General features: G+C 43.6%; 1 long non-coding RNA gene across 1 annotated transcript; it reads left to right on the top strand.

Moving 5' to 3' along the window:
• Positions 1-4256: 4256 nt before the first annotated feature.
• On the top strand, positions 4257-17799 carry LOC310706647. Its single transcript, XR_014525997.1, has 5 exons — positions 4257-5273; positions 6093-9508; positions 12803-12927; positions 13756-14643; positions 16922-17799. It is a non-coding gene; the product is annotated as an uncharacterized lncRNA (long non-coding RNA).
• The last annotated feature ends 1514 nt before the right edge of the window (positions 17800-19313 follow it).

Here is a 19313-nt window from a genome sequence, read left to right as displayed (position 1 = left end):
AACCAGTAGCATAACATGAGGGGCCACAGAGGCAGTTGCCCTGGGTGCAAAATGGTTGGGGGTGCAAAATTTCAACACTCGGATCTGCCTCAATACAGCTAAATGCTTCTGTGGCTGGGCTCCATTGAAAATGGCTTCGCCGTGTGAACCAGGAAGTGACCTTGCCAGACAATGGAACAATGCCATCAGGCAGTTGAATGGGCATGCATACGCCACCTGTTTCCCTCCCTCACACCCACTCCTGCCTCCAGCAGCCCCAGGTGCTAGCAACCCACACTATGCCACTGGGTGGAACTGGTTGTACTTCTCTAATCTGCCTCACTCCTGGCTCTGCCCTTTGCACCCCTGTGTTTCCAGGGAAGATCTAAAGGGAGAACTTATGTGTGTGTATAGCTCTACATGAGCACAAGACTGGGAGCCACACATGACAGCGGCTCCTGATCACATGGCAAAGCCTACATGCAGTGGCAGAGGAAGGGGGGGTACAGGGAGTGCGGCCTGCCCTGGGCGTCATCACTGAGGGAGGGTGTGTGACAAAATGAGTTACAAAAACCAAATTGGGCTCACAAAACTTTTTAGGAGTGACGTGGTGGCTTTGGCGCCTGCAGGTTCTGCTCTGTCTGAAATGGCAGCGTGGGATTTGCGCCTGCCTACTGCCTCTCCCTCAGCTGCCCTACAGCTGAGGGGGAGGCGTCGGAGAGGCTCCAAGCGTCGGAGAGGCTTGCTCCACCCCCATGGGCGGATCACGCTGCCCCCACGGGTGGATTGCCCTGCCCATGGCTGCAGGACACATTCCTGACCAGGCACCCGAGCAGCTAGCTATGCTGCTACCTACATGTACCTGGCTATGCGCACATAGGCCACCACTTCAGACATTTGCTGAATGCATGGATGTCTGAGATCGGAGCCACTGCGAATGTTCATGCTGCAAACAGGGCCTGCAGATGCAGCCATGCTCCCCCTTTTACATGCTCTCCAAATATGTAGAGGCCACTGACAGGCTAAGGACCGACTGCAATACGATTACTGACAAACCACTGATACAACAGCCATGTAATCATCGTCATGTGGACTTTTGTTGTGGTTGTCTCTATTAAGTGGATGAAAAACAGGCCCTCCTATCGCGTGCAAAGCAGCAAAGTGTGGAAATGGACCAGGAAAGCTGTCATAAATGCGCAAGGGCTTCCGCAGTGCTCTGCAGACTATAATGGGATGCATGCATTTCCGAGAAAAGCAAAAAGGATAACATTCTGGGTGCAGATTCTTCAGCCTTCAGATAAATTTTTAATTAAAGGGGAACCTTCCCAAGCATGTTTTTCAAGAGCTAATTAGCACATAAATGAAATGGTAATAAAAGTCAGAGAGAGAGAAGAGGATAGAGAAGAAAAGACGCATGTTCTGTGTAGAAAACCGGGCCTGCTCAGTTGTTTCAGCAAATTGGTTAATGAGCCTAACTCAAACAACAAATCAAAGTCTGCATCTCTCTTGCAAGTTTTTCCTTAGAATATAAAACAACACAAGTTAAGTCTCGGGCCTAGAAATAGCAGGCACGAATGGCTGGTAAATTTCCCAGCAGAAGTCCCATTAGTGCTCATCCAAACTTCCTTTTGGCCCCGTGCCTTGCACAGATCCACACTTCAAAGCTCCATGCCTGAAGGCTTCCCCCTGCTCCGCTTTCCCCAAGAAAACCCACTCGCTAATGCTGAATCTGAACAAACGGCAACTCAGGTTTTCTGTGGATTGCGCAGAGATCTTGGTGTCTCAAATTTCAGTGGCACTCTGTGAGATGCTAAAATTCTGCACCCTCTGCCTCCTGCTCTCCATTCTAAATGATAGTTGTGGTGTCCCCCATGGCACCCCCAAGGTTCCTTGCTCTGTGACTGAATTTGTCGCATTCCCCTAAATCTGCCTCTGGCTCTGATTTAGTGGCGAAGAGCAGGTTTTTGCAGGGTAAGTGCATAGCCTCCAAATGTCCCTATTTTCCAGGGACTGTCCTGGATTTACAGAAGCTGTCCTAGTTCATCAATGTTGGAAGGTATGGAGTGATGCAACCCCTGAGTCAAGGAGAGAAGTAACTATACAACCTTTAGAAGACATCTGAAAGCAGCCTTGCATAGGGAAAGTTTTCAATGTTTAATGTTTTGTTATGTTTTTATACATGCTGGAAGCTGCTCAGAGTGGCTGGGGCAACACAGTGAAGTGGGTAGGCTATAAATATTATTATTATGATGATGGAACAGGGCATCCTTATTTTCATCGGAGAAATGTTGGAGGGTATGAAGTTGCTGGGACAAAAGAAAAAAAAAGAAAAGTGCTTAGGTACGGAGCTTTGAAACATGGACCTCTGCCAGATATGCAGCATGAAAGGAAGTCTGGATGAGCCCTTAGATAGTAGTGCTTTTCTGTAGGTCCCAGTTCATGCCATAGGGGCTTAATGGTGAATGATGCCACATAGCAAGGATGAGCTCATTGAAGGTTGCTCCAGCATGTGCCCTTGGGGGCAGTGTAGGCAAGCAGGAAGGTTGCCCTATGCTAGACTCCCTGCCCCATGCCTGACGCCTCCTGGGAGAACTACTTCAAAATGATTTACAGATGGTATCTAACTCCGAGTAGACTTGCTAAGATGCATAAGACTGAATCAGATAAGTGTTAGAGATGCAATGAGACTGACAGTACCTTCTATCATATGGGGTGTACATGTAAAAGGGTAGAAGAGTATTGGGAAATAATTCATGATGAATAGAAAAAAATGTTTAAAAGTACTTTTCCAAAAACAAACCAACCAGAGTCCTTTTTGCTGGGGATAATTCAGAGGGAAATTCCCAGGTATCAAAAAAGGTTATTTATGTATGCCGCTACCGCAGCCAGTGTTTCGTTAGCCCCAAAATGGAAAACGAGCAAAGTCCCAACTAAAGAAGAATGGCAACTTAAACTGATGGAATATGCACAGCCTGCGGACCTAATATACAGAATAAGAGAACAAAAAGAACATATGTTTAAAGAAGATTGGAAAATGTTTGTTGAATATCTGGAAGAAAATTGTGTATATTGGAGAACGTGGGCAGCATTAAGATAAATTCAACAGTGTAAATACCATAAGTTTTGATGAATGTAATAATGGAATACAGAATAGTTTAGTTTATATAAAATATGCAGGGATTTATGTTATGCAAAATGAACCATGGAAAGAGAAGAAGGGAAGTCACTGATATTTTAAGTTGGTTTAAATGAATATTCTAAAATGGAAAATTTAATCAAAATTATTGGGGGGGGGGGAGGAAGCCTGACGCCTCCTGAACCAATTTGGGGGGAAGAAGGAAGGGAAGTTCAATTGCACTAGTGGGACTCACTGCACTGCTCCCTCTAGAATAACTGTTTAGCTGAATCTGCCCTGTGCTACTAGGCTATGTCCCCATGGCTTCCTCCAGGATTTGCTTTGTCTCATGTAACTATGACTTTTGCTCCTCCAATGTGGAACCTCCTCATCTATTACGCTACTATAGAGGCAGGTCAGTTGTTCTAGGGAGATCTGCACAGCTCCCCTCTTTCATCGTAACAGAGATAATAAGTTTTTGGTTTGACTCCTTTGCCAAGACCCCTTTCCTGTCTTCCTTGCCCCACCCATCTTACCTTCTGCTGTTTGTATAAGGTTAGCGGAGTATAGAGAATGTCTAATTAAGTTTAATTGTGTGACAGCTTTAAAGTGGGAATGTAATTACTCATTTAATTATTTTTGCCACTTGCTGCTTAAAGGGTGGATATAATTGCTCTTTCTATAAGGGCACTAGACTTTGTAAGCTGGTATGAAATTAGAACAACCTCTCACAGGTTCCCAAGCCCAGCAAGGGAAACTATTACAGCTGCATGGTCTCAAATGGCAAGAAGAAGACCCTGCATTGAAACTCTTTTAGGGAAGTAGATAGGTAGCCGTGTTGGTCTGCCATAGTCAAAATAAAAAATTCCTTCCAGTAGCACCTTAAAGACCAACTAAGTTAGTTCTTGGTATGAGCTTTCGTGTGCATGCACACTTCTTCAGAAGTGTATCTGAAGAAGTGTGCATGCACACGAAAGCTCATACCAAGAACTAACTTAGTTGGTCTTTAAGGTGCTACTGGAAGGAATTTCTTTTAGGGAAGTTTTTAATGACTGATGTTTTAATGTATTTTTAATGTGTTGTTGTTGTTGTTGTTGTTGTTGTTGTTGTTGTTGTTGTTGTTGTTGTTGTTGTTGTTGGAGTCAATCTTTCACTAATTCCTCCCACTTCTTATAGTCCTGCATCTTGACCCGACATCAGGGTGAGGAAGACTATTACCGCTTTCTCCCTATTAATTAATATTTGCAGAGCATGGAGACAAGTATATTGAACAAGTATATATGTGCCGATTACATTTTCATCCCCTCTCCATGCAGCTTATGCTAACAACATCAGTAAAAGGGGGAAAGGGGAAAGGACCCTGGATGGTTGATTCCAGGCAAAGGCGAGTATGGGGTGTGGTGCTCATCTCGCTTCAGGCCAAGGGAGCCGGCGTTTGTCCACAGACAGCTTTCCGGGTCATGCGCCCAGCATGACTTAACCGCTTCTGGCACAATAGGACACTGTGGTGGAAATCAGAGCGCACGGAAACACTGTTTACCTGGCTGCTGCAGCGGTACCTGTTTACTTGCATTGGTATGCTTTTGAACTGCTAGATTTGCAGGAGCCGAGACAGAGCAGTGGGAACTCACCCTGTGGCGCAGATTCAAACTGCCAGCCTTCCGATTGGCAAGCCCAAGAGGCTGTCGTTTAGACCACAGCAGCACCTTCTACCCTAATAACATCAGTGAAGGCATCCTAACAGATAACCTCTGGAGATGTGGAACAGACAATTTGCTTGGTTGCAAGGGTTGTCTCGGGAGATGACATCCTGCATGACTTCTGTAGGTGAAATGGAGGGCTGGGGCTGGGGAAGGCACCATCTTGTCCTTTGCCTTAGGCAGTCTAATGGTAGGGCCAGCCTAGTTAAGCCTAGAGGAACAGGGGTCTCCTAGCAACTCTCAGCATCCTTAACAAACTACAGTTCCCAGGATTCTTTGAAGGAAGCCATGACTGTTGAAAGTGGTTTGATACTATTTCAAATATATAGTGTAATTGAGGCCTTAAAGTGATCAGATACTGTCATGTTTAGAAGTCCTTGTTTAGAAGGATATTGACAAGCTGTAACATGTGAAGAGGAGGACAACCAAGATGATCAAGGGTCTGGAAACCAAGCCTTACCAGGAAGAACTTTGTGATGGTAAGAGTTGTTTGACAGTGGAACGGACTCCCTCGGGATGTGGTGGACTCTCCTTCCTTGGAGGTTTTTAAGCAGAGGTTGGATGGCCATCTGTCATGGATGATCTAGTTGAGATTCCTGCATTGCAGGGGTTTGGACTAGATGATCATCAGTGTACTTTTCAACTCTACAATTCTATAATATTTCCTCCCTAACAAATTGTAAGCACTTTATTTTATTTGGGAATGAAGCTGTGAGCAAACCTGTTCTATCACCATGATTAAATTTTGGTACCACCACTAGAGACCAGATAAAATTGCTCTAGGGCTGGATTTGGTCTGCAGACTGTCAGTTGACTATTCTTGATCTATGGAGTTTCCTCCGCCTCTATCCTTTCCTCTACTGTTCATCTGGTAGAAAGGATTCATGGTTTAAATCAAGAAGAAGAAAAAGCCAAATCCCTAGCTCAACTTGAGCATGATTTAGCTGTCTCAGCACCAAGTCTTTAAACACAGAATGAAGAACATTGTTTACCTCTACATGTGGTCTTCTGGCAATGGGAGTATTGATCCTTTCTACCAGAGCATCTCCACCTTGAAAAATGTGCCTACAGCATCACCACATCTCTCAAAGTAAGCCTTCACCATTAAAGCCATTAAAAACCATTAAAGCCATTAAAACATTAGATGGCCACTGTAATTAGAACTTCCTTCCTAAGTGGGAAAGTGTATTGTGAGCAAGGAAAAGGGAGGTCGGTGCAATCTCTTTATTTCTTCTTTCTTATTTTTTCTTCTTTCTTCTTATTTTTGTTCTGTTTATGAATTAAATTATTTCGAAGAGATTTCATGATAAAAACATCAGCAGTGAAAACCAATGGGCCGTTTCATGTATGAAACCAACTAAAGGAAGTTTCATGTGCAAAAACAATTTCAGATCCAATGTAGATACTGGCTGGGCTAAAGATCTCCATTTAAAAGGCTTGTTGAAGAAGAAAGGGCCTCCTTAGGCACTGGAGGACAACGGAAACAGCCCCTGTCTGATATGCAACAAGAGGGAGTAGGGCCAACTCATGACATTTTGGCATCTGAGGTGAAGGACACAATGGTGATTCTCCCCCACCAAGAAAGGTGAGTGAAGAAACTTCATCAGGAGCAAGGGTGTGGAATAAAGATCTACACCAGGAACAAGGGTGAAAGGAGACCAGAAGCATCTGTTGTTCACCAAGAGGCAACTGTAGCAGTGTAATAGCAGGGTGGCTAATGAGGAGGCAGCAGACCCGACTTCAAGGAGCACACTGCAGCTGCTACTGTGGCAGCCGCAGCAGTGGGTGATGCATTCCTTGGATACCTGATCTGCTGCCCCTGTGAATCCTGCTGCCTGAGGCAGTTGCCTCACCTTGTTGCCTCATGGGTGGGCCGGACCAGGGAGGAAGTTCCAAAAGGTAGGTGCCACCATGCTAGAGGCCTGATTCCTGTATCATATACAATGGACCTCCTGATGAGATCCTTCCCCTATAGATCACAGTGAATAATTTGGCATATATGAGGAGTGAGATGATCTTTTAGAAATGATCATTCGCACAGAGAAGAGTCGAAACGGGGTAACATAGCCGTAGGTTCAAATACTGGCGGAAAATGTAAGAATCCATTTCTAATAACCCTTTCGGATGAAAGGGATTAAGTTTACGCTTGTTATGCACTGTTTGTGCTCATTATTTCTCAGAACAGGATTAACTTTGATCATTTTCTATTGCCACTCGAGCATCTGCTACGAGATAGGCTGGCGTGCTGAAAGTTTTGTCGCAGGACCCAAGTGCACTGTTACCTCATACACAGAATGTCAGTGGAAACTGGATTTGTTCAACTCAAAGGCCGTCACCAAACATTGCCTGGGAGACTCCAGTCAAACCTGTAAAATCTTCTGCAGCCAAAACATCTGCAGGGATTTTAAAGGCAGCAAAAATGATTCTGATAAGATAGCAAACTCTGTCCTCATTCAGCCATCATGCTTGAGCAAGAAATAGCAGTCTGGATTTGGGGTATTGAGCCAGGCATGCTGGTCAGCCCCAGATCTTCCCAGGTTGAGCAGGAGATGTCTGAATGAGGCTTTTACCTGGATTTACTTGACTGAGTGTAGACACCTCTGCACATAGGAGCCCTGTATTATCATAGCTTGTAGACTTCAATTAAGTGAAGACTTCACTTTAGCTAAGCGAAAACAGTTTGGAACCTTCAACACACTTTCCCTGCTATAAACACAGGGAGGTCTGTAATAGAGTGGGGAGGCACACATATTCCCACCACATAACACTGAAACGTGACTGGTACTCTGTTATGGTGCTTTAGAAGCTTTTAATGTTTTGTTGCATTCTTTTATATTCTGTTGGAAGCCACCCAGAGTGGCCGGGGCAACCCAGTCAGTTGGGTGGGGCACCAGAAATTGTTGTTCTATCATCACCATCACCACCTTCATTATCCCAGGTTAACCCTGTGTCTGTTGACAGTTGTATAGGAACGCGTCCCACCAGTCTTCTTGCAATACAAATATATCCATGAATGCACACCTTAGTAATGACAGGCATATAATACGCACCTGGCCTCGCTTCTCTCTCTGCTTAGCAAATCCAGCAATCATACAAAGTTTTATTTGGAAAGGGTAAAAACGATATCACAGAAGGACACAGTCGCAACCTCCATTTATCTCCAGTTGTCAGATATTTTACTGCAAATAAGTTTACTGTGCAGGTGTTCTTTCCTTTCATGGGTTTTCATGGGAGAGACATCACTAGTGCTGTCAAAATTCACGAAGCCAGGGAGCTCCATGGGAAAGCATTCCCATTTGCATGGAGAAGAGAGACAGGCAGAGATGAAATACAGCAAAATCTTTTACTGCACCTGCATAAATAGAGGCATGCTATGCCCTCCAGAAGTTCAAATCCTGGATGAGGCATGTTAAAATAACATAATGATCTAGCTGAGAGCATGCTTGGAGCAGTTTCTAACAACCACAGATGTTTCGCACCTAAGGGTGTGAGGGAACCATAGAGCTTGATAATCAAACCACACAATGTCAAATTCACTGATTTGGGGCACTGTTGTCCCCCTCCATTCAGGTCCCAGTTTTTCTTTTCTTTTCCTTTTTATAAAAAAGCACCTTAAAAGGTTGCAGAAGTCATTTATCTCCTGGGAGAGTGGAAGCCTGCAAAGGATCACTGAAGGCTTTGTATCGTTTGTAGCAGCTTAACTGCTGAAATATTGTAGAGCAAATACACTGCACAGTGTAAGCTCTGTCAACACAAATCTTTCTTTTGGGAATGATTGGCTGAGGAAAAAAATGTCTCCGAGATGCTTCTTGGTTGGATTGGTATCCTTCATGTCTGCACTGAACAACAGGCTTGTGTGTGAGGTGTGTGTGAGAGAGTTCTCACTAGTACAGCTATTTATGTGGGCATCCATAACACTTTGATCAATATATGAGTACAGGCAACTCATTTTTTAGGACATCTCTACCCCATCCCACCTTACATGTGTGTGTGTGTGTGTGTGTGTGTGTGTGTGTGTAATTTTCTAGTTCATCGGTCAATATTTATCTGTGGGTCATTGCTTTGGCTCTATAAGACAGTCACATGTTTTTCAGTTTTCTTTGCCTGGCCTGAGTCAGAACAGACCCTAAAAGAGTCCCTATTTTCCAGGGACGTCCCTGCTTTAGAGAAGTCTTCCTGGGTTCTGATTTGATCCTGAAATGTCTCACTTTTTCCTTAGGAGGTCCCTATTTTCATCAGAGAAATGTTGGCGGGTATGGAGTTATCTGACCCCCAAGTTGTCTGAAGGCAATCTTGTATATGGAAGGTAGTTTAAAAAATGTTTAATGTTTTCTTATGCTTTTATATGTGTTGGAAGCTGCCCAGAATGCTGGGACAACCCAATAAGATGTGTGGGTGTAAATAGTAAAATTATCATTATGGAATGGGACTTCCCTATTTTCATTGGAAAAATGTTTGCAGCTATGGTACAGCAGCAGTGACACTGGCAGGTGGCGCAGTGGCAGTGAGTGTCCCACGGGTGGTGGTGTGGCAGAGCAGAGTGGTACTTCCTGTTTTGCCTCAAGTGGTGAAATAGGATGTACCACCCCTGATCTCAGAATTCCAGAACTTACAGCTGTCAGTTCTGAGGGAAGGCAGGCAATGACCCACAGCCCAGGTGGGGCTCGCCAGCTTGGGGAGGAGGTGTGTGATTCCTCATCTGGAGAAGGTTCAGGTGAGGCTCACGTTCTTTGCCAAGCCCAGAAGCTATAACAGGCCTGCGTCCTGGCCACACACACATGGCTTCTGTTTTGTGCAAAGCTGGTAGATTGAGAAACTTGTGTGTGTGTGTGTGTGTGTGTGTATTAAAGGTGTGTGCTTACAGGTAAACAGATACCAGTGTCCATGCCCATATTGATGTCAGGCAAGGCCATCCCACCCATGAATTTTTCTTTGAGAAAAATAAATGGCTCGCGTAAATATAAACTAAGCTTTAATAATAATGAAAACTGTAACAGAATAGCATAATGAGAGAAACTAAATGCAGCAACAGGAGGCAAGAAACAAGAAGACACAGTTGGTCCCTCTTAACGGACATTCTTAACTGAACAGAACTGAACACAAACGGAAAGGAGGGGCTGATTCTGGAGCAAAGCACACAAGCCCCGCCCACCAGATGCCAAGCACTCTACTAGAGTGGTACCTTGATTCTCAAACGCCTTGACACTCAAAAGCCTTGGCTCCCAAATGCCGAAAACACAGAAGTAAGTGTTCTGGTTTTCGAACGTTTTTTGGAAGCTGAACATCACTCTGGGCGGCTCCCAATCAAGTATTAAAAACAATACAGCGTTAAATATTAAAAACTTCCCTGAACAGGGCTGCCTTCAGATGTCTTTTAAAGATAGGATAGCTACTTATTTCCTTCACATCTGAAGGGAGGGTGTTCCACAGGGTGGGCGCCACTACCGAGAAGGCCCTCTGAAATGAAGGGTGAACTATTCTGCCACAGAAAGTGTGGGAGCTACTGCTCTGAGTAGGAGAGATCTTGCGTGAAAGCTGACATTCTAAAATAAACCCCCTTCCTGCAAAACATTCTCACTGAAGTTGACAACAGTGGTATTCTTTATACATTAACTTTGGCTCCATTTCAGAGTAAAATTCATGAGCAAGAGTAACCAATTATTAAGGAATAGGAAGACAAAGGAATGCGATTCTGCATTGTGCTGGGACTTAGTAAGAGTTGAACACACATTATTCACTGGATAAATATGTGGAAGAAAGGAAGAGAGTATTTAGCTCTGTTTTAATTACTGTTAATCTGTCGAGACTTTCCCATTAGAAATATCACACTGGCATTTTCTTGGGTACCAGCTGCAAGCCAAGCTCTTTAACATTTGATGTTGATGCACTTACTCATCCAATTCCCTGCTTTCCTTCATCTGTTCACTATGCACCCATGCTTTTGAGAAGATCTTTCTGATGAGACACTCCCCCAAAATTTCATTTAGTTTCAGTTAGTTTCCCCTTTGTTCTCTTTTGCCCCCCTGCCTCAATCCCTAGGTCTCTCTCTCTCTCTGAATATCTCTCAGTGAATATTTCTCTTTGAAGCACAGGGATAATGTTTCAGCCAGGGATAATGGCCTTTGGTATTCTGCTAGAATCACATTAAAAACCACTGTGTTCCACTGGCTGAGGAAGTTACAGTGCTGCTCTCTTCCACCTGACAGAGTGATGATAATCTGGGGCTGTGCTGTGTACTAAACAATCACTATTCATTGGGGTTTGTTAGACATTTCATTCCACAGCAAAAGGAAAAGGGGACTTTTGTCAATAATTAAGTTTCAACATTGGCAGAGTGGGATTCTTCAGGTGCCCACATCTCAGGGGGGAGGAGGGGGCCTAATGAAAGAGACTCGCTCTTTCCATGCTATGTTTTGAGAAGGGAATTAGCTCTCCAGAACACTCCCACAAGGCTGATTTTTAACACAGGAAGCATCCTTCAGTAGAAGTCAAATCTCCCTAGGATCCAGCGCTGAAAACATTATCATTTCAAAATTCTCTTTACAAGTTCTTTGTCTTCAGCTTCATTATTGTCTTGTTCCTGTACTTGACAGAATTCTCATAGGCCTTGCATTATTACAGAGGAACATGATGGCAAGAAAGTCCTTTGCTCCTTCTGCGACCTTGAAGAGAAGGCTGTTCCAAGGGGAGCCATTACAGGGGCAGTTTCCTAATATGCTAATATCTCCAGTGTTCAAGATGTGTGTGGTTTGTAAATGTAGGCAGAAGGACACACACTCTTGTGCATGAGGGAGATATCCAGAGGTTTGATGGAACCACAAGTTTTGCAAAAGGACAATAAAACTTGGGGGGGGGGACGACTAAAGGGGGATGGTATACAATTTTTTTTAAAAAAATGTTTAAACACAGCTAATTTACAACCAGGGACTGTTAGGCTGTGTGCACATTATACATTTAATTCTTTCCCTCAAAGAATTATGGGCATTGCAGTTTGTTAAGGCTTGCTGGGAATTACAACTGTGTGGGGGCTAAAGTACAGAGCCCAGAATTCCTTGAGTAAAAGAATGTGCTTTGAAGGTGCTTTAAGGTATAATGTATAAGCAGCCTTAGCTGGAAACAGCTCATACCAGTTAGCTCTTGTGTTCTTCATTTGTGTTCTCCAAAAGCTAGAAATATATAAGATTTGGTAATGGGTTTGTCATGGCCTCCCAAAGCTGATAACTTGCACTGCCTCCAAGGGAAGCCCAGATGAGGAAAAGATTCACACTGCTCCACCCAGTGGATAGACTTTCAGCAGCTCACACTTTTCAAGCCTGAGGACATGGAACTTCTGCCTTCCTCAGACTCAGAGCCCTCAGTAGCATCTCCTGCTTCTCTGCAGTTGCAGAACCAAAAATAAACTCTTTTAAAAGAACAGTTCCTCTAGGGCAGGCATCACCAAACTCGGCCCTCCAGATGTTTTGAGACTACAGTTCCCATCATCCCTGACCACTGGTCCTGCTAGCTAGGGATCATGGGAGTTGTAGGCCAAAAACATCTGGAGGGCCGAGTTTGAGGAAGCCTGATCTAGGGAGACAGTGCCAGCAGAATAACAGGCTTTATGATGCTTCAATGCTTAGCTGAAGCCACATTCCCATGTTGTCTACAGTAGAGGGAGAGCTACAAGCAGCAGAGCTCACTGCAGAAAAACCCCAAACAAGAATCCAAACAAGGGCGGCTATTCCATAACCACGGTGCCAACACTGAAAAGACCCTCTCTTTGGTAGCCACCCACCTTAAAGTGCTTCTAAATCTGACTTTGTGGGAGATTAGCAGTCCAACCCAACTAATGTATATTCTTGCTGGTTAGCATGAGAAAGGGCTAAGTCCACATAGCTGTATTGCTGATAGGCAGGTACTCAGAACATAGAAATACAACTGGTAGAGTGGTCTCTGTGTGATGTCATTTCCCCTCCTTTCCTGGAGAAGAAGGAGCATATAGTACTTCTTGTTCCTCTCTTTCTTCCAGTGATCAGCCATGAGGGCAGGCGAGCCTTGTGCTTGTTCCAGCTTTAGGCACATACTGTAAATATGAGTATTTTGCCTGCATAGTTTTGACTAATGCCATCGCTGTGAACCAGTGCAAGAATATAAGTAAATCAAACTTACTGTAATTTTTAAACTTACTTTTCAGATTGTTACCTGATTCTTTGTTAAGTGGGATAAGAAAGGGGAGCCAGCTTAATCTATAGCTGAACTTGTTCAAAACAAGGTTTTATAGCCTAATTCCTATACTTTTAATTTTGCTCCCAAGGATGGGATTTTGAACCTCTTTTCAACTCACACAGGTGGGCACTTGGAGGGATAAATTGCAATTAATATATCCTCTCTTACTCATTAAAAACCCATCCCACAAACTTGACCTGATGTAAACCTGCTTACTGAGATTTGACCTTATATGAATCTGACCTGACGTGACCTTACTTAAGGCTGCTACCACTTCCCCCGCGATCCCTGAGCCCCAGAATAACAGGTTGCTGCCACATTTGAGGTGTGGAAAAACTGGGAACTTTGCCCATCTGCACCCATCAAGCAGTTGGATTTTCCACTTACAACTGCCAGAGATTCCTTTTGCAAGCAGCATCAGTATGTGGAGCAGATGTCCCTTTCTCAGCCCCATTGGAGTGAAATTATCCAGAGAAAACAATAAATAATTTCCAGTGACTTGACCTTATGCAGCCTTCCTATTAAAATGGCAAAATAAGAAATGTACAAATCATCACAGGCAATGGATGGGGAGATAGAGTGAGATCCATAAAGTCAGCTTGGCACAACACAGGATCTCTGGGATCTACTCCATTGTGTAATGTATGCAGTTTTGTCAAGTGAAGGGTAAAAAGCCAGTTCCATAGGTATTAGGGAAGTATGTTAGGATATCAATGCTATAAATTTTAAGACTGTGACATGGGCAGTGTGTTTTAGGTTGGCTGTAATTACTTTGTGCGTAAGAGAGAAACATGGTGGAAGAAATCAGAATGCGAGAACGCAGTCCGGTGGTGTCAGAAAAAGGAAAGGAGGGGTAAGTTGTAAACAATAGGCTGTCATAGTGAGTAAAATGGAATTTCTGTCTTTAAAAATAAAATAAAAACCAGAGCAAAATTTCAGAAAGATTATAAATCACAGCTTTACCCTGCATTATTTCCAAACAAGCAATTCAAAATCTCTGCAGTTGGCCTTCTGGGGACTTCTTAAATCACTAAGCCCTTATCAGCACCAAGTAGAATAAAAGTCTCTTTCAGCACATTTATCCTGCCGTTTCATTTGAATCCAGCAAAGCCCAGGGAGGCGGCGAGACATCCTGTTCTGAACAATCTTACACTACCTTGGAAGGAGCAGGTCCACAGTTTTCGGGGTGCTTAGGGTTGCCATATTGCCAAAAGTGAAAATCCAGACAGAGTTGTTGATTGGGGGGGCAAAGTTGTTGAGCTCCCCAAAAACATTCATTTTGGGTCTTTTCTTATATTTTTAAAGAATTGTGAAAATAAAAATAGCCCAACTTACCATACATCCGGGTTTCCCCGGACATTTTACTAATTCAGCAAAAATCCACCTGTACGCCATTTTCCTGAATGAATAATGTCCTGGAAAACCCAGATGTGTGGTAGTCCTAGGGGTGCTGCTGGATTCAACACTGTCGCTGGAGGCTCTGGTGGCCTTGGTGACTAGGAATGCTCTGGCTGTATTTGGAGAGAAATGACTTGGCCTCTGTACTCCATGCTCTGACAACTTCCAGATTGAATGGTTGTGTACTGAATTTCCTTTATGATTGAGGCCAGAAGGTGAACTACAGAACTGGAAAACAACAAAAAGGTGCATGTTGAGGGAGCGAATAGTGCCATTATGTAGTTTAGTCATGAGGTGGCACTGGATTTAGCTGTATGCAGGTGGAGGCGGGATACAGCGGGATGCGGGTGGCGCTGTGGGTTAAACCATAGAGCCTAGGACTTGCCGATCAGAAGGTTGGCGGTTCGAATCCCCGCAACGGGGTGAGCTCCCATTGCTTGGTCCCTGCTCCTGCCAACCTAGCAGTTCGAAAGCACGTCAAAGTGCAAGTAGATAAATAGGTACCGCTCCGGCGGGAAGGTAAATGACATTTCCATGTGCTGCTCTGGTTCGCCAGAAGCGGCTTTGTTATGCTGGCCACATGACCCGGAAGCTGTACGCCGGCTCCCTCAGCCAATAAAGCGTGATGAGCACCACAACCCCAGAGTCAGTCACGACTGGACCTAATGGTCAGGGGTCCCTTTACCTTTACCTTTAGGGGAGGCAAACATTTTCTGTGCTGTTCAAGATAATAAAGTTCTTGTCAAGTTTTCTAACTGATGCGTCCTCTGTTCCTTCTCTGATGGTGAAAACGCTCAAGCAGTGCATGGACCAGGAAATCCAGCCATTTACTTCCTTCCTGCACATCTTTTAGCTCTTTGCTACCACTGCTCAGTCAAAAAGTCAGTACATCCTTTAATCTCAACACATGAGAATACTCATGTGCCGGGGCAGATACTCCTGGACTCACACAGAAAATGCATTATTTTTTAAAAAGGACAAATGCTTCTTTAGCACCTCACAAATTCATTACCCATTGCTAGCTTACAGCTTTCTTTGCTAGCTGCCTTGCTGAGTTGGGTTTTCAGACTAACAAGATCCATTTCAACCATAGTTTGTCTGCTTTTATTTGGTGCTGTTCCTCAATAACAGCTCCCAAATGTGCCTATAACCTTGTTTTCAGAAGTCTGGTTTTGATGCTATTGAATCTACTGTGGCAATGCAGCAATTAAGTGGGATTAACTGATACATGAGGCAAAGGATACTCCTGTGTGGGTTAGCATTTGGGGACAAAGTATAAAAAGCAAGTCATCTGGATGACTTATTCATAACGTGGCCATATTTAGAACAAGGTCAAACTGGCATCAGCGCCTTGAGTTTAAAATAATCCCTCCCCCTGTCCTCCTCCATCTGATCAAAATGTCATCTTCATTAGCAGACATGGGTACCATTTAGGAAGGGCATACTGTAGGTCTCAGGCTTACTCACTGGTTTTATATTACAACTCCAAGGGATTATTTTCAGAATTGTAGGAACCTAGGTGTTAGGTATAATGCTACAGATACGCTTAACTTTGCTTTTTAAAGAAGACAAAATATTGCTGTTTCTCTCCCTCCCCCCCTTCTCACTCTGGTGCAAGAGTAGTCATATTTTCTATCCATCATTCAAAGGGGGGCAGGGTGTTATCTTTCCAATGAATCAATATCAGTCTTTTAAGTCAGAGCCTGAAGAGTACATTTATGCTGACCTGCTGTCAAACCACCTGTGGTTTGGATAATATTATCATCTGACAATTTAACATTTCCCCCCAAAGCAGTATTTCTGCATCAGGCATAGGCAAACTTAGCCCTCCAGATGTTTTGGGACTACAATTCCCATCATCCCTGACCACTGGTCCTGTTAGCTAGGGATCATGGGAGTTGTAGTCCCAACACATCTGGAGGGCTGAGTTTGCCTATGCCTGATCTACATCTTAGTATTTTCCTCCAAATATTTGTAAGCATCAGACACTGACTCAACCTATGTTTCAAAGAAGCATTTTCCTTATTACATCTCCAGCAGCATGTTGTCATGGAACATCACCTCACAGGGTTGTTGCTGACAAATAGACTGGCTATGGCATAAGGCTTCGTAGGGCTGGCATGTGAGACACATGCTTGAGCAAGGTTCAAATACCACCTTGGCCATGCCTCACTAAACTACAATTTTCAGAGTAGTTTATCCATCGATCCTTCTTCTCAGGGAGCTCTTGGGATTTATAGCTCTGTGAGGGGGGTGGGGAAGGGTCTCCCGACAACTGTGAGCATTCTTAACAAACTACCATTTCCCAAGATAGTTTTGGGAGAAGGAGTGACAGTTTAAAGCAATGAGATTCTGCTTTAAATGTGTAGTTTAGATGGTGAATTAGTTGCCTAATGAGATTAAATGCAGGCAGGTGAAATGGATATATGGTATTGTTTTATAATAATAAAAAACAGAGATGCAATTTCAGACTAGATACTAGAAATATACTAGACTCTATATTCCTTTCATCTCACGTGCACAGAAACAAACACAAAGATCCATGGAAACAGAACAATCAGTAAAGATTTCATGAAGGTGTCAGAAAAGAAGATTCAGCCGGGTGGCTCAGAAACAAACTGTGAAGTGAATAAATTCATGCAGGAAAGGGAAAGGGAAAGGATCATCTTTGCTCTAGTCTGTTATTATGTGCTGCCAAGACATTTTGCTCAATGTCTGGCCTTGATGCTTTGTAAGTAACTGCTGCGTGTATTCCTACAATCTCTGGTGCAGTATTGCAGTTGCTGGATCATTGAAAGTCAGGGGGAGAGCTGAGCTGCTGGCCTAAAATCACAATGATAACGCTAACAGCCTAGGTAATTGAGGTTATTATGGATGCATTAGACATACAGACAAACATACACAATTATACACAATGCAAAGATAAGCATATTCACAGCAGCCAGAGTCTTCTAGCTCCGTCAGGAGAGATGAGGGTTCCCACTCCTCAAACACACACACACACACACACACACACACACACTCAGCAGCAGTGGCTTACCACCAGGATTCTCCAACCTGGTGCCCTCCCATAGGTCTTGGACTGCAGATATTCATATTGCACAGTTTGAAGCAAGTAGGTGCTAAAAATAGAGTCCTTATGGAGTAAAAAACATTGTCCAGACCCATGAAAATATTATGCAAAGTTTACATGCAGAACTTTCTTTAAAATATAACCAAAAGGTAAATGATACATTCAAACAATTCCATATCTTGTGCATATCCATCACAGGCTTAGCATCCTCTTAGAAATAAAATACATGTACAATCAGAGCTGACAAACACAACTCTCTCTCTCTCTCTCTCTCTCTCTCTCTCTCTCTCTCTCTCTCACACACACACACACACACACACACACACACACACAGGCTTCATTGCCTGCATTCCATTTCCCTAGAGCTGTTTTCTCTCCCTTTGGGAGAGTCTTTTACGCGTCTGTACTCCATAGTGTCTGAAAGAACAAGACTCCTTTCCAAGATGACTAATTTGCAATTCAATACCTTAATCACGGGGCGTGGGTGGCGCTGTGGGTAAGTCCAGAGCCTAGGACTTACTGATTGGAAGGTTGGCGGTTCGAATCCCCACAACGGGGTGAGCTCCCGTTGCTCGATCCCTGCTCCTGCCAACCTAGCAGTTCAAAAGCACGTCAAAGTGCAAGGAGATAAATAGGTACCACTCCAGCAGGAAGGTAAACGGTGTTTCCGTGCGCTGCTCTGGTTCGCCAGAAGCGGCTTCGTTGTGCTGGCCACATGACCCAGAAGCTGTACGCCGGCTCCCTCGGCCAATAAAGCGAGATGAGCGCCGCAACCCCAGAGTCGGCCACGACTGGACCTAATGGTCAGGGGTACATTTACTTTTACCTTAATCACCTGATCTAAGGTTAAACACTCACGTGTTAGCTAGCAGAAAACAACAATAGTTATTTATCAACTACCTAAAGCACAGAGAGAGCTCTTCTTGCTTTTCTAAAGCTTCAGTGGAATTTCCCCATGTTAAACCTTTTCACCAATACACAGGAATTTCCATATCAGTGTGAATTAAACCAATTATACTTAACACAACTCCCATCAGCCACTATTTACTATTACATTTATATGCCACTATTTCTCTGGTGTACATGGTTCTGCTCCTGCTCTCCATTTTATCCTCAAAGCAACCCTATGAGGCAGGTAAGGTTGAGATACCCCCTGTCTATGTTAGGACTGCAACCTAACAAGTTCTGATATGAGAACAGGAGTATGGGTACAAAATTAAGATCTATATTATTGTGGGGAATTCACACTTCAACTAAACAGTTGGACTGACTTAATGAATTCTCTGGTACAAATCTGGGGCTCCCTTATTGCTAGGGAATGAATACTGTGAGTTTAACATAAATTATTCTACTGGCAAGGATATAGTAAAAGGTGCCCATCATTATAGAGAAAAATGTTTTAAAATAGAATCAACATGCAGACAAATTTCCATTGCTAGCTGTCAACACATTGGATGAAACAGAGCTTCTGAGAAGCCTCCATTTTCAGTGGAAGATAACTTTTAGTCAAAAACTTATTTATTTGCAATGGAAAATAAGTTTTACTCAAACCATTCTGGCTTTGGTTCCCATTCAAGCCAATAAAGGTTCTGTAACCCATTTTGAAAAACAACCAAAGCACAGACTATTAATCTCATGGTTGTGGGTTTGTGCACCACGCTGGGAAAAAGATTCCTGCATTGCAAGGTGTTGGACTAGATGACCCTCGTAGACCCTTCCAGCTCCACAATTCTATGATTCTAGGAACCAGTTGCTTCAGTTCTAGTTTCGATGAGACAATTTAAATATAAGGTACCATGAAAACATAGTTTGTATAATAAGGCACAGCAAACGAAAAGACCTA

The sequence above is a fragment of the Podarcis liolepis genome, assembly GCF_965112155.1.
Source record: "Podarcis liolepis genome assembly, chromosome: 5".
Lineage (NCBI taxonomy): Eukaryota > Metazoa > Chordata > Lepidosauria > Squamata > Lacertidae > Podarcis > Podarcis liolepis.
The sequence above is the reverse complement of the archived record's forward strand: the minus strand, read 5'-3'. Positions and strand labels throughout refer to the sequence as shown.